The sequence below is a fragment of the Carassius carassius genome, chromosome 19 (assembly GCF_963082965.1).
Source record: "Carassius carassius chromosome 19, fCarCar2.1, whole genome shotgun sequence".
Lineage (NCBI taxonomy): Eukaryota > Metazoa > Chordata > Actinopteri > Cypriniformes > Cyprinidae > Carassius > Carassius carassius.
Window position 1 is genome coordinate 25,432,054 of NC_081773.1, and position 16,887 is coordinate 25,448,940.

General features: G+C 39.6%; 1 protein-coding gene across 2 annotated transcripts in view; it reads left to right on the forward strand.

The window, feature by feature from the left end:
- Nucleotides 1–107: 107 nt before the first annotated feature.
- LOC132095465 (PTB domain-containing engulfment adapter protein 1) overlaps nt 108–16,887 on the forward strand; it is a 177,913-nt gene continuing 161,133 nt past the window's right edge. The window contains exon 1 of one of the 2 annotated variants that reach the window (XM_059500492.1): nt 108–164. The gene's annotated coding sequence lies outside the window, so the exon portion shown is untranslated. The remainder of the gene's footprint in view (nt 165–16,887) is intronic. The other variant, XM_059500488.1, reaches the window with a different exon arrangement.

A 16,887-nucleotide genomic window follows, 5' to 3' on the forward strand; every position in this document is an offset into this window, starting at 1 on the left:
ATATTTGTCCGTTTATAACCATGTCAAACATGAACACAACTGGAGGTGCAGTAACAGAACTCAGTCACTAGGTGGGGATGGTGGTTCAGTACAAGGAGTGAAGAGAAGGAAGGAAGGAATTGAACCGTGTCTAAGAGCACCTGTTGACGTCCAGCATGGCACAGGTAATAGGAAATATGAATTGTAAATCATTGTTCAATCTGTAGAGCGTTATGACACTCAGGTGGGTAAATTACAGTTACATTTATGGCCACAGCACCTAGCATATTCAGTTTGGGGATGCATTCATGCTACTTTGGTGGTTTGAGGTTGGTTTTTGTAAACAGTTTGTAAGGATTGTTTCATTCTCTTCTATTATAAGCGATCAGGAGATCAGAGTTCCTTGTCAGGAATTACGTGCACTATACTGTAGAGGCATAAAAAGTAAATTTTTAACCACAGTGGTTGCAGCAATCAGAAGAGAACCAGGTGTTGGGTCTGTGTCTTTATTGTAAGCCAATATTACTATTTTGTATTTTAGTTTACATTGTATTGTAAATACATTTGCTCCATGTATGCTGGACAACTTTTTGAATATTTATTTAAACATAACAAATCTGATGTCAAACATCTGTGGCACAATTTAAAACAAAAGCATGTTAAAATAATCTAAATTAAAACAGATGTTGAGGTGGAAGACAATGTTGACAGAAATCATTTTAAGTAAATGTCTCTTGTTGCAAGCTAATATGTATGTATGTATGTATAATTTAATTATTTATTTGATGAAGATGAATTCATTCAAAGCCGAATTTCGGTCGCTTTATGGATCATGTGTTTATGTTTATTTGCAAATCCTCTGCAGTGTAATTCTTGGTATAGACTAATGATATTGCTCAAATTATTACAGTTTAATGGCTGTAATAGAATATGTCATAGCCTTTCACTGATTGCACAAAAACAAAACCATTTAACATGGCACTCATTGTCTCTCTTCTTAAACCTAGTGAATATATATATATATATATATATATATATATATATATATATATATATATATATATATATATATATATATATATATATATATATATAGCTAGCTTGTCTTTTTGGCTGTTTCAAATGCTACAGCTTTTCCCCCTTCAACCTGAAGTGTCCTCACTGCAGTAGGCTAATTGTTATTCCTCCTCTCTCCTGCCTGTCTGATGTTCTTGGGCCAGTCTGATGCCACAGCCATAAGCAGATCACTGCCGGCAGCTCACACATCTCGCAGCAGACAGTGTAGTAGTAAACCGGGTCAGAGATTTCTCCTTCCTAAACGACTGATGTGAGTCGACTATTATCCTTAAACAGCTTATACCAGCATGCAATATGGTCTGAGTTGCTTATGCTCATTAGGAGTTTCCTGCTAGTCAAGAATACTTTGGAACTGATGAAAGCTGTCTGGAAAGCTTATATGAACTGTTATGTATGAATAAAATAATTATTACTTTAATACGTAAGTAATGGATTGAGTCACGTAGCGATGACAAAGTGATTTGCTCTGAGAGAATACAAGTGCAATGTGAGCAGTAAAGACACAAGTTCTTTTGTTCATTCATTATTTGACTATTCTTTAGTGTCCTCTGTCTTAATAAGTAGAAAAGGGAAAGACATGAACACATTCCGATAGACTTTAAGAGAATGAGTGACCTACTAGACAAGATACCATGTGTTAAATGCTAATTATACTTAATAGCATTTTTAACATTCTGTCATTTGAGGTCTATACACGACACGTGGAATTTGACATTGCAAGAATGAAATCTAGAACAGGGAAGAGTTAGTCATGTTTTTGTTTTTTTGTTTTTTTTTAATTGAAAAGGATACTTCACCCAGACATTAAAATGCAATCAATATTTAGTCAATCCCATCTTCCAAACTTTTTGGATCTTCTATGGAACACCTTCATTGTCCATGCAATGAGTGTATAGGTTCCAGTGTTGTTTTGGACCTCAGTGTTGTTCAAAATGTTGTGTGTGTGTGTGTGTGTGTTCCACAGAAAAGTCAGGTTTAGAACAACATGAGGGGGTAAACTGGCTCAAACACAGATCTTTCATTTAGTGAAGAGTATGAGTTAGTCCTTTCCAACTACATACATTGGTGTGTGTGTATTGGATATCCCAGGCTTATTTAAAGGCCTAGCACATGTCAGTTGCAGTATGTCCACAATGCTTCCCAGAACTCTGTGGTCCTCTAAATAGCCACATTGGGATTAGAAGCATTCTGAAATATGTTTAGCTTTCTTTGTAGTAGAGACATGGGGGATCACAGTGTCAAATGTCGATTACTACTTTTCTTTTCCTCTGACTGAGCTTCTTTAGACTGTTGCTCCCCCTGGGCACGTTATTAAGTAGCTTTGAGCGCCTTTCAATGTGGGTTACCCTGAAGATTTTAAAAATAGATTCAAATAACTACACTAGTGTTTGTGATTCAAATGCAATCAATCTCAATTGTCATGCGCATTAAGTCAGTAAAGCCGGTTCTGTGATTAGCAGTAAATCTCCATCACCTGCTTTCAGGTGGAACAGCATTTGCTACACAGAGCCGTAGTTCTCTGACAAGCTATGCAAAATCGCATTCATAATCACAGACAATATAATTGTAGGATAATAACCGTTCCCGATAATGACAGCTGTTTGCGTATCTTCTCTGTGAACTACGGCTCTGTGTAGTAAATGCTGCTCCATAACATCAGTCGAGTGTTTAAAATAAAACCTTCTGTGAGATGTGGCTTCTTAAAAAGAATATTTAAGGCACACAATATTTCATTGTGTTCTAAGCGGTGATAAAGGGTTTGTCGATTAGCATTTCATTTATAGTATATTCTTATATAGCCACTTTTATTATGATTAAAATTATAATAATAAGAACTCAGAAAACCATATATTGTAGTAGTCGTTTGTTTATTAGTCACGTGAAACACAGCAGATACAGAGAGAGAGGCTCGCGCTGGGAAAGAGAGACTTCGTGCTCATGCGGCAGCACCAGAGAGTCTCAGAGACTAAATAACGATTGCCCAAAAAGTCGCTAGATTTGTCGCTAGTCGCTAAATCTAAATCTAGCGACAAAGTCACCAAGTTAGCAACTCCACTGCCCAGCGGACCGGCTTCAACCGTCTCGCAAGTGTTGATAGGCTATTACTCGTGAGGTGTAACCAGTCAGATAGCGCCGTGGGCGGGACATTGAGCAAGTCTGCAGAGTGGTGAATACAGAGACCCAGCCAAAGTAGCGCAATTTTAAATAAAATGGATTTTAATTTTGATCCTTGATAAATTTTGTGATCCGTCTTGCCACTAGTGTAGTAGCACTGATCACTTTGAGGGGGGGGGGTGTAAATTTATCCCACCGGGGATCAAAATAATTAAGCAGAGGCAGGTATACATTGACCAGAAAGGGAGAAATCCCTCGCATCTCCCCCGGCAAATCGCACCCTGCACATACTATTAAAGTTGATTTATGAGACCTTTCGGAGACATTTGGTCATGGGAAATGGCATTCGGTACTGTATGTACCATCACTGTGGGAAATTTTGAGGGGAACAGAGCTGAGCTAGACCAACATAGCAAGGCAAAAAAAAAAAATCATATATGGACATATTGAGATTGTGTGTTTTGGTTGTGGGTTTGCTAAGATTCATGTTTATGCTGTATTCATAAGAGGTTATTAGAAGTGTGTTTAACATAAGATTCTTTCTCATTCTGTCCTGTTTACCAAACAGCTTAATAAAATTATAGATGCCACTAATTGCATTTTATTGGCCGGTTATGGCTTTTAAAAAGCACAGTAATGAGTTGCATCCATCTCACATCAAGGCGTCAGAGCAAACAGAAGCAGGATTGCTTTTAAATGGCAGTTTGATTAGGCCAAATCTAATTATGTCATTTTGTTAAGTAAAGTCCCTCTCAGTTTGCTATCTGGACAGAATTTAAAGTTTTCACCCTTTGTGAAAAGGCATAGCAGCTTTTTACAGTTCATAAGATTAAAATCATTGTAATCTGGTCTGGTGTATCTTGAAATTGGATTTATGCTTGCTTCGGATGTTTCTTTCCTTTGAGCTCACTGTTACAAGAAAGCCAGATCATTTACAGTAGTACAGTACAGTCCCCTCTGCTGCCTAAAAGTTATTAGTACTGTGTGACAGCATCATCTGTTCAACTGCAATTATGACTTGGAATAATTGAGAGCTTTGTATGCCATTTTCATTTCTGAAGCTCTTACTGAATATTAAACTATTACGTAATATCTAGTGAGAATATTCTATCTCAATGGAATCAGCTATAGACGTTATTCCTTGTGTAAATATGTGTGTTTGATTAGTAAATGATTGCTAGTTTTGATGAATTTTGTGGTAGTGCCGAATGGTGTTATCTGCATCAGCCCAAAGAATTTGTATTGCTTTTAGAGCTGGATTTGTCTATAATCCAACACTTTCTGTTTATTTGCTGACACATAGGGACTGTATGGAGGTAAATCTATCATACAAATGGGCCATCGCTTAGCAATTTATATTCCAGATCAATGTTAGCACAAAGCTGCTGACGTGTTTTCAGCGTGATCAATGATAATAATAGTGTAAAAAAAAAAAAGTGCTTCATTTACATTATTCCAATGTGTAGATTTCAGCGAAATGTAAATTTCTAATACATTGAATATAGTAGTAATTTTTTAACTGAAAATATGAAATGAGACCATCATCCTTTATCCATATTCCTCGGGCTGCATATAATGTTTTAATTTTGACGAAGATTATTATGCATATGGAACAGTTTGTCACCAGACCTGAGCATCTGAAAATAAAATACTTCATATAACCCATATTAGCAAGTTCAAGTGTTTTCAATCCAGAGAAAGTTACTGATTTTACAGCTGAAAATGTTACATGGTGTTTGTGTTATGAATTACTTTTTTTTTTTTTTTTTTTTTTTTTTTTTTTTACCTTTAAAAAATAAATAAGACCTGAAATTCCTTGGGAAACGTGTGCACTAACCTCATGCAAAGAACTGTGGAAACTTTAGTTTAGTTTGCTAATTAGCTCCCCTGAAAAAAAAAAAAACACCCACTCAATTTATATGGCTTGCTGGAAAGGTAACCCATGTATCAGTGTATGACTCATTCAAAATTATCATCCATATGTAGATGTTTACTTATGATTAATTATTTGTTTAGCTTTGTTTTAAAGAGGCAAAGAAAAATAATCATGTGAAAGGGTCTTTTTAACAACTATAATTCTAAACAACTAATTTTTTTTTTAGCTGAGTAAAATCAAATTGATAGAATGCAAAATTAACTAATACACAAAAATGAAAAGCAGGCTGGTGATTTCCAGCCTCAAAGTCATAAAAATATATAAATTAATTTAGTAAATAAATTGAAAAGTTTTAAAGATATAATACTTTATTTTTGGAGCTCTACCATTCTTGTAATAAACATCAATAACAAAAGGGAGGAGAAGTTTTATTTTATTTGTTTATATTTTTTTAATGGTCTCATTATTTTACTTTCCTTGTGAAAACATACATGCGTTCTCCTCGTCCACTCTCACTTAGTCACTAGCTGCACGTCATCATGAGAATACTAATAAGATGTTATGCTTCAATCTAGCTGCAGCAGATGCTTTGTCAGCTTGAGCAAATGTGCCAAAGCTGTTTTGTGGCATTTGATGGCAAATAGTGAATAAATACAATTAATGTAATGTTGTAAAAGACTGAAAACATTGATTGATTGAGACTGAATCTCATTTTTTATTCCATTTTTGAAAAAATTCATTGACTGATCCATTCTTTCCATAGACATATCTATGACCCTACATCTATTCCAGTCTTTCTGCATATATAAAGGCCTCTTTAAAAGTCCAATTTATCTACCAATGTTGACTCGCTATTTTTAACACCAGCACAAGAGGTGAGGATGAGTCATCTTTTATTTTTATGCTAAGGGGTTTAGAGATCACTCTGAGCTATGAACAGGTAAAGAGATGGATAGAATAGAGAATGTAATGTTAGAATGTTAAAAAGACCCTTTCACATGACAAAAAGAAAAAAAAAACTAAAGAAAAAAAAACCTAAATGAGCTGCACGTCTGACTCATGTACTGCAGAATCTCACACTACTGCATCCTTTTCCCAGCATGATCACCACTGACCTCCTGTGGGCATGCCTTCTGAAGCCTTTAAGGCCTTTCTTCACTGTCAACATCTCCTTGACCCTCAGCTTAAAATCCCTATTACTTTAATTTGGTAGTGCTTCAGTGTTCTTGGTTAGCATTGTATGTGTTAGTTCTGTGAAATGTAAACACTGATAGATTACAGCTATTACACCTTTCAAACAAACACACACAAACTGTTATATATATATATATATATATATATATATATATATATATATATATATAGAGAGAGAGAGAGAGAGAGAGAGAGAGCAGTTTTTTGTTTTGATATTTTACCAAAGCTGCATTTATCTGAGCCAAAAAAAAAAAATATATATATATATATATAAATATATAAATAACAAATATTACTGTGAAATCTTACATTATTATATTATTTTTATTAAAAAAGTATTACTGACCCAAGACTTTGGAAACCCTAAACTTACCAACTTGCTTGCACTCCACACAATTTTGCTTACTTAAATGATCCAGCCATGGCAATTAACATAGTTTAACATCAGAAGTGCTTAAGTTGTTTTTCTAATGCATGAGAAATATCAAACAGCATAGTGTAAAAGAGTGTTTACCTGAGTTTCTGAAAAGCAACACAATTTAAAAACCTATGTTGAAATGCTTTTTCTTTTCTTTTTTTTTTTAGCTTTTTAGTAATGTTCTTTTGATCATCCTCTGCAGGGCTATTACACTAATTATAGATAATACTGGTTTCTATTTCCACCTTGAAGGTATCATATGACTATATAGTTGTACATTTTATTTACTTTATTTATTTTGTGATTTAGTCTTTTATTTGTATTCTTAATATCCTGCAGTGTGATATTAATTTATCTTCCAAATCTACTATTAATTTCTCTTACACATTTCCTGAAAATACTTTATATCTCATTATTCACACACACACACACACACACACACACACACACACACACACACACACACACACACACACACACACACACACACAATAATGACAATAATTGACACCCTCCACAAAAAGGTTATGTCACAGAAGGTCATTACTGAAAGGGGTGGCTGTTCACAGAGTGCTGTGTCAAAGCATATTAAATGCAAATTTGATTGGAAGAAAGAAATTGGGTAGGAAAAGGTGCACAAGCAACAGGGGTGACCGCAGGCTTGAGAATACTATCAAAGAAAGAAAGCTGGATCAAACACTTGGGAGAAGTTATTTATTTTTCATTGGCTCAAGTAAAAAAAAAATATATATATATGTGATAAAGCGAGAACCACCACTTGCTAGGAGACGTTGTGAATGTCCGTAAAAGATGTTAAATGATGGCTCAGCCCGCAATAGCACTTATGTGCAAGCGAAATTTATTTACAGTGCCAAAAAATAAATACAGTCCAATAGTGAAAAAAATATATATACAGGTGCACAAAGTACCAAAGAAACAACAAACAGAAAATAAAGAGGGAATAATCCAAATGAAAAAAGTCAATATATACCGGTAAGTATCTACAATATACAGGAGTTGCAAAGATCGCTTGAGGCACCACAGTTGCTCTCTCGCTCCGACTTGGTAAACAAGTCATGAGTTTTAATCTGACCTGACCTTATATAGGCCAGACTCCACCCCCTTCACATGGGACTTCTCAAATGGGTAATAACAGGCGGTAAAAACCCACTACTTCAGGCATTGTTACTTCTTTTACACAAATAATTAATACTAAACACAAACTCAAACACATAATCAACAAATAAAACATTAAACACAAACATAATACATTTAACCATTTAATTTATATACACACAAAAACAAGGTACCCCCTACTAATATAAAACAATGGTTTGGCTGGTTTCCGGTGCGCTGCGGCAGCGCGGCGCAGTCAGTGACGTCATAACTGATCGCTCTGTTTGGCAGCGTCTCACACCGGAACACCGACCATCGCACGCTCAATTCAATATAACAAACACTGACGAGACCAGACAACATCAAACATTGCGCAGTGTGAGTGTGTGAAATGTCCGGGGTTATGAATATTGACGGATGTGGAGGGGAAGATGAAATAATGTCCAACGCGTATGTGCCATCGGGACCGCGTGTGCACCCGCGCTTCCGACGGCGGAACAGCAGAAGGGAAACGAGCGTGAGTTATTACAAAGGTAAGTATTTCTGCTTAAGTGTAGGTGTGTGTGTGTGTGTGTGTGTGTGTGTGTGTGTGCGCGTGCGTGTGCCAGTGTTGCCCAGCAGTGACAATTAGGTCAGCTTTGTCACATTACCTCCCCCCTCTCCAAGCCACGCACTGACTGGGAACCGGGAACAGGTAGTCGGCGACCACATTCTGTTTGCCAGGTAGATGTCGTATCTTGAAGTTGTATGGTTGCAGGGACAAGTACCATCTTGTAACTCTGGCATTATGGTCTTTCATCGATTGGATCCAGGTCAATGCCCTGTGGTCAGTTTCAAGATCGAATTCTCGCCCAAGGAGGTAGTACCGTAAGCTGTCAAGGGCCCACTTGATGACAAGACATTCCTTTTCTATGGTAGAGTATCGGGTTTCCCTGGGCAACAGCTTGCGGCTAAGGTAAACAACTGGTTTTTCTTCTCCTGAACTTCCTTGTGCCAACACTGCACCAATTCCTGTCGCTGAAGCATCCACTTGTACCAGGAACCGTTGTGAGAAATCTGGACTCTGTAGGACTGGGCTGGAATACATCTTTTCTTTCAGAGTGTTGAATGCGGTCTCACAATCCTCAGTCCAAGGAACTGGATTGCTTACTGACTTACTCAGTAAGTCCGTCAAGTGTACTGCAATTGAGGCAAATTTGGCACAAATCTTCTGTACCAGCCCACTAACCCTAGGAAAGACCTCACCTCCTTCTTTGTTCTGGGTCTTGGGCTCCGCCGAATTGCCTCCACCTTGCCCACCTGTGGTCGCAGCTGGCCATTGCCTAAGTGGTATCCAAGGTATCCAGCTTCTTGACGCGCCCACTCACATTTATTTACATTCAGTGTCAACCCAGCTGCCTGTATCTTCTCAAAGGTTTGTCGCACATGCTGAAGATGCTCAGGCCAGGAGTTACTGTGGATCACCACATCGTCCAAATAAGCAGCAGACCATTCCTCGCAGCCCTGGAGGACTCGATCCATTAACCTCTGGAACGTGGCAGGTGCCCCATGCAAGCCAAACGGAAGGACCGTAAACTGGTATAACCCCAGTGGGGTCCGGAACGCTGTGTATGGTCTGGAGGCTGGATCGAGGGGCACCTGCCAGTAGCCCTTGCACAGATCCAAGGTGGTGATAAACTGAGCCTGTCCAATTTTCTCCAATAAATCATCCACTCGTGGCATTGGGTAGGCATCAAACTTTGATTGCGCATTTACTCTACGAAAGTCGATGCAGACACGCAGTGTCCCATCCTTCTTTGGTACGATGACCATGGCACTACTCCATTCACTCACCGAGGGCTCTATTACTCCTAGTTCCTTCATCATCTTGTTCTCTTCCTTTAGAGGCTCCACCAACCTTTCAGGAACACGGTAAGGCCGCTGTCTTGAGGGTGCTGGGTCGGTCAGGTGTATGGTGTGTTGACACATTTCAGTCCGCCCAGGTCTCTGGCGGAACAAAGCAGGAAATTGGTTCACCAGCTGCTGTAGCTCTACCTTTTTCACGTCATCTAGGTGATCCAAGCTCACCACTGACACCTGTCTCTGAGCTCCTGCCTCTGAACCTTCATCCTCCACATCCTCCACTCTCCGTACTAGAAGTGACGTCTCTGTTGCCTTACCGGTCGACTCTCTCCACTCCTTCAACAGGTTTATGTGGTAAGTTTGTTTAGCTTTCCCTTTGTCAGGGTGGTGGATCTCATAGGTCACTGGCCCCATCTTGCGGACCACGGTGTATGGCCCTTGCCACTTGGCCAACAGCTTATTCGATGATGTTGGCAATAGGAGTAGAACTTTCTGCCCCGGCTGGAACTGTCGAAGTCTTGCATGCTGGTCATACCATCGTTTTTGAGCTTTTTGTGCCTCTTGCAGGTTCTCTTTGGCCAGTTCCTTATACTGCTCAAGTCGATCTCTCATCTCTAGAACATACTGCACTATGCCTTTCTCCTCAGTTCTGGAGGCAGGGTCTTCCCACCCTCTTCTCAGTAGGTCCAATGGTCCCTGCACTTGCCATCCATAGAGCAGTTCGAATGGTGAGAACCCAGTTGAGGCTTTAGGTACTTCTCAGTAGGCAAAAAGCACAAAAGGCAGCCACTTGTCCCAATCCCGTCCTGTTTTGGCAACAAACTTACGTAACATGTTCTAAAGGGTTTGATTAAAACACTCCACCAGACCATCTGTCTGAGGGTGCTATGGGGTCGTCTTGATGGCATTGATACCCAGCTGCTGGTATAGTTGCCCCATTAACCGTGAGGTGAAGTTAGTTCCCTGGTCTGTCAGGATCTCCTCTGGAATGCCTACTCTGGAGAACATTTGGACGAGGGCATGGATGATTTTCGGCGTTGTGATGGATTGGAGTGGAAACGCTTCTGGATATCTTGTAGCGTAGTCGCTGACCACCAGGATGTACCGATGTCCTGCACTACTTCTTTCAAGTGGGCCTACGATGTCCATGGCGATGCGTCTGAAAGGAGAAGAGATCACAGGGAGAGGATGCAGGGGTGCTTTGCCACGCTGGGAAACAACACTGGTCTTTTGACAGATGGCACATGTATTGCAATATGTCTGAACATCTGTGTATAGTGTAGGCCAGTGGAACCGTGAACTAATGCATGCATATGTTTTCTGCTGTCCTAGGTGGCCAGCCCAGGGAACAGTGTGTGCTAAATGTAAGTCAATATGGCGGCAACATGTTGGAACAACTAAACGTGTCACATCATTTGTCTGCAAATACAACACTCCATTCAACACAACATATTTTTCATTGCACAGATTAGCTGCATTTTCACACCCCGCCTTCTCAACGAGTGATTTTAAAGACTCATCCTCCCTTTGTAATTTCGCAATGTCCTCCGGAATCCTCCAGCCACTAACATAAAGACCATCCACAGAGGTCTTAGAGACTGGGGTGCCCATGTACTTCTCTAGATGCCGCTGTCGGCGTGACTTCCTAGGGCCCTTAGTGCCGCCCTGCAACAGACTACTGTCCAAGTCTGGCAGTGGCTGCAAACCTGCCTTGGCTTGTGCCCGGGTGACAACAGGACATGACACTTCAACAGTGGCAGAGGGAGTAGCAGTTTCAGAGTTTTTGGTGGTTTGTAACAGATCATTTAGTACTGGTAAGTCTTGACCCAAAATCATGTCAGCTGGTAAGTTATCAATTATGGCAACATTTAACAAGTACAATTGATCATACACCTCAACGATGACTTCAGCTCTAGGGTACTGCTTTACATCCCCATGTACACATTGAACAGCGGTATTGTTTACATAATTTACATTTGGCACAAAACATGGTTTTAACAAAGAAAGAGTGCTACCAGTGTCCAAAAGAGCTTGCAACGAATGTCCATTAACTTTCACCTTACACATATTTTGACTCTCCTCTACAGAGTCTCTAACATTGTCTTCCTCTCTGGGAACATAACAAAATCCAGTCAATCTTGCTTTTCGCACAGGACACACTGATGCTTTGTGTCCGGGCTGTTGGCAATAAAAACAAATTAGTCCCTTGCCCACAGATGATTTTTGTTCTTGTGCATGGTCTATACGATCAGCACGACTTTTCTCAGCTTCAGCCCCAGAGCGATCGGAAACAGAACGTACAGTACCTCTTGGTGGTAGAAAGCGCAGGCCTCCCTTGTGAGCATTCATGTACTGTTGAGCCAGTTTTGCTGCTGCCAGGCCTGTCATCGGCTCATGCTCCCGTACCCATGTGCGAGTATCATACGGGAGTACACGAAGAAGCTGCTCTAGGATAATAGACTCACCAATCTCCTCTTTAGTATGCTCCTCAGGTCGTATCCATCGTCGATACAGATTCCTCAAGCGATGGTAAGTTTCTGTTGGTGACTCTCCCACTGGAACAGAGGACACTCGGAAGCGCTGGCGGTAAGTTTCTGGTGAGATGTTAAATTTCTCCAGCAGTGCCTCCCTTAGATCAGCACACACCTCCGCCTTCTCCTCATCCATCGCTAAGTATGCCTCCAGTGCCTGCCTTGTCAGCAACGGGACAAGTCGAAAGCTCCACTCCTGCTCAGGCCACCCCCAGGTCCTGGCCAACCGCTCGAACCGCCGAAGATAGTTTTCGATGTCTTCCCCCTGCTGGAAGGCTGGCATCTTTGGTTCAGACCGCTGCATTGGCTGACTTGGTACTGGGACATTTGTGGAGTCTAGGACATGTGCTTGCCTGTCTCGTGTAGGCCCTCTTTGTGCTGCCGGAGTTGGTAGGTCCATCCGCAGATCATCCATGTCATACGAGGTCTCTGCAGGCCGTGCTGACTGTACGATGGATTCTCGTAGACCACGGAGCTCTCGCAGATATCTCTCTTCCCTCTCCTCTTGTGCGTCCAGGAATTTGTGCATCAGAGACACCATTCCTTCACCAGACATTTCACCGGCTAGGAGACGTTGTGAATGTCCGTAAAAGATGTTAAATGATGGCTCAGCCCGCAATAGCACTTATGTGCAAGCGAAAAGTATTTACAGTGCCAAAAAATAAATACAGTCCAATAGTCAAAAAAATATATATACAGGTGCACAAAGTACCAAAGAAACAACAAACAGAAAATAAAGAGGGAATAATACAAATGAAAAAAAGTCAATATATACCGGTAAGTATCTACAATATACAGGAGTTGCAAAGATCGCTTGAGGCACCACAGTTGTTCTCTCGCTCCGACTTGGTAAACAAGTCATGAGTTTTAATCTGACCTGACCTTATATAGGCCAGACTCCACCCCCTTCACATGGGACTTCTCAAATGGGTAATAACAGACGGTAAAAACCCACTACTTCAGGCATTTTTACTTCTTTTACACAAATAATTAATACTAAACACAAATTCAAACACATAATCAATAAATAATACATTTAACCATTTAATTTATATACACACAAAAACAAGGTACCCCCTACTAATATAAAACAATGGTTTGGCTGGTTTCCGGTGCGCTGCTGCAGCGCGGCGCAGTCAGTGACGTCATAACTGATCGCTCTGTTTGGCAGCGTCTCACACCGGAACACCGACCATCGCACGCCCAATTCAATATAACAAACACTGACGAGACCAGACAACATCAAACAATGCGCATTGTGAGTGTGTGAAATGTCCGGGGTTATGAATATTGATGGATGTGGAAGGGAAGATGAAATAATGTCCAACGCGTATTTGCCATCGGGACCGCGTGTGCACCCGCGCTTCCGACGGCGGAACAGCAGGAGGGAAACGAGCGTGAGTTATTACAAAGGTAAGTATTTCTGCTTAAGTGTAGGTGTGTGTGTGTGTGTGTGCGTGTGCGTGTGCGTGTGCCAGTGTTGCCCAGCAGTGACAATTAGGTCCGCTTTGTCACAATAGATCATTACCCAATTTTTTTTTAAATTGGATGAATGAAACCTTTTCAGTGTGTGCTCTACATTTAACCCATCCAGGTGCACACGCACAGCAGTGAACACATGCAAACACCATGAACACACACCTGCGGCACCCAGGGAGTAGTTGGGAGTCTGCTGCCTTGCTCAAGGGTCTCACCTCAGTTGTGGTATTGAAGGTGGAGAGAAAGCTGGTTATTCACTCCCCCCATCGACAATCCTACAATTCCTGCTGGACCTTAGACTCGAAACTGCGACCTTCGGGTTACAAGTCTGACTCTTTATCCATTAGGCCACAACTGCCAGTGAGTCCAAAGGAGCCCTGACCAAGTATTGAGTGCATAAATGAACATAATTGAAATTGAACTTGAACTTTTCTGCTTTGCAAACGTTTTATTTTATTGATCTTATGATATATTGTAATATTGATATACTGGATTTTTGACTTTCATATATAATGTGACCTTTATATATCTGCCAGTTATTGCTTTTTTTCTTCAGTTTGCTAATTGTCATATATTTATCTTGTCATTTCATATCTCACTATGTGAGTTTTTATCTCGCATGAACCTGTTTTATTTTGTAGACTGAGGTGGAAACAGGCTTCAAGGCTCTATGTTAAGCGTTTTGGATATATTTCTTAATGCCGTTTTTGTTTAGCAGAGCTGTACAACATCCAATACAGTGATGTCACACTATTTTGCATTGAGTGCTGTTGGTTTTCAATGGCATCCTTGCATCCTGAATCTCCAGCATTGTTTCTGTGAAACAATTGACTGGTGTGTAGGTGTAGTTTTCCAGTTTGAGTTCAGTGTCATAAGGTGTTTGTGCAACTGTCAGAGCCCTTTGTAGGCAGCTTGCACAATAAGGATTTAAGCAGCATATTTGTGTTTCATAAGCACCACTGATGCTCCATGAAACATGCTCTGGAAACAGGATTCTAATCAGCAGACCGAGAAAAAAGGTGGTGTTTGATTAATGATGCTCTTTAAAGCAAAATGAAACGTCAGTTTAATCATCTAGATTTCATCACTTTATCAGCACAAAACAAATCATTATTGTAATCAGCAAAGCCATTATTACCACAAGGGTTGTTATAGTAGTAATCAAAATCAGGTTCTAAGCAAAAATGAAGGTTATTGTAGTTTCTGACCTATTTGAAACTGCTCCACTGCTTGGAGTATGCAGGGGTAAATTTGGTCAGAAAATAGAATAAGATGTGAATAGATGTGAGAAAGCTTTAAGAAAGAAAATTTGGCAGACGCAGGATTTTTTTTATAGAAATTCACAGTCACCGTATTCGCAAGCTATTTCTTACATTTTGGAAAATGAGGAGTGGAAAGTGTGGTACAAAGAATTATGTAACTATGCAGTAAACACTTTTCACATACATTCATTCATGTTAGCATGTTTGTGTAAGCTTAAAGGAATAGTTCACCCTGGAATGAGCTATTTCTGTTGAAAACTTGCTTAAAAAGTGCATGTGGATCTGTAATACAGTATGTTTGTGTTTGCATTTATTTCAGTATTGACAACAACAGCAAAAGTCTCACATCATTAAGTATGAACTATAAAATCTAATGTTGTATTATTATCGTGTCTGTATAACTTTAGTAATACTCAGAAATCCCATTGTCTAACTTGCAGTATTTCTGTGCTCTGTTATTTCAGTTTACAGTACATTTATTGTGTTCTTGCAGTACAATTTCCCCAGCCATAAATTTGAATGATTCCTCGTCAGCAGTAATGAATGATTCGCATGACTCACTGTAGACACTGACCCCAGAGAATGCATGTATCTTCCAGACAAAAGGAAAAAGTCATAAAATCCTGCTAATATTCCTCTCTGTCGTTTGCATTACATATTGGATCAAAAATTTCTGTAAATGAGAGGTACTGAGGGCTCATTTATCTCAGTGTTTCTATAAGCAGTTATGACTAATGATGTTTAGCATGGGAAGAAATCTGTTGTTTTATCCCATAGAGATGACACACGTGCATGCACAGGATTATATCACAAACCATTTCCTCTCTTTCTTGTGGGATTGAATTTTCTAGTAATCCAGTAGGAGACCATGTTTCTGCATGACTTGTGCTCGATGTGGCTTGTTGAAGAGAGGTGTGCTATTATTTTTTTTAAGTGATCAGATACCATTATAACCTGGTAGATGGTAGAAAGTCCAGACTTGCACTGAAGGAGGGACATGTATGAAAAGATTTGGGACTGAGCTCTTGTCTAGCAGACACATAGCAATATATGTTGAAAAACACAAAGTAAAGCAAGTATGGAAAGAATGTTATTAAAACTGCAGTATAGATCTGAGATGGCTTGAAACTGGTTTAGTGATATCAGAAAACTGCAATAAAAAATAAAAAGGTATCTTTATTGGCATTGGTTTCAAAATCACCCTTTTTTTTAACCTGTATTTTAAAGAAAGTAGATGTACTTCACTTCACAGATTTCAAATCGTGAAAATGTTTTTTAGACATCCCCACAACAGGGATGTTCAGCAACGGCTGCATTTTTCTCTTTTGGTTGACCTCAGTGGCATGTTTTCACTGGTTTTATTGTTTCTATTTCCTTTTGGTTGCAGTGTAGTGCATCCTACAGGAAAACCCTAGTAGAAGTTTAAAACACACACAGTAAAAGGTCAAAATTACCATAAGCTCCCTGTCATGGGGCAAACTTTTGGCAGGATGTTAGTTGATTTAAATACATTTACAAGTTTGTAACAGATAACAGCTTATTTTGATGAATTTTCATCTTCTTTCTACATAAACTTGTGCAGAGACACAAAACCCAAAATGTTCTGTACTAATCGAAGCTGAACCTACTCAGGGGAGCTTAGTGAAGATGTACTTTATGAACAGCTAAGTCACAGTTGCTGAAAGATAGAAATTATTAATATTTTTCCCTTGAGATACTGCAATTATAGTCTAAAAGAAGAACTAACATGTTTATCTTAGAGACAAGCATCAATTCATTTTTCATTACTCATTAGTTAGATAACATTACCAGGGAAATCTTTTTTTTCTTTTTTTTAGAGGGAAACGAATGACTTTACATCAATATTTGCACACAACAATATATAAGCCTCCACATGAAGATAATTCAGCAAATTTATTGTGTCAGAAGAGTGATGAATAGATAAAAACAAGTGGCTTTAGATCGGTCACGTGGGATTAAAATGAAATGATGATAGAG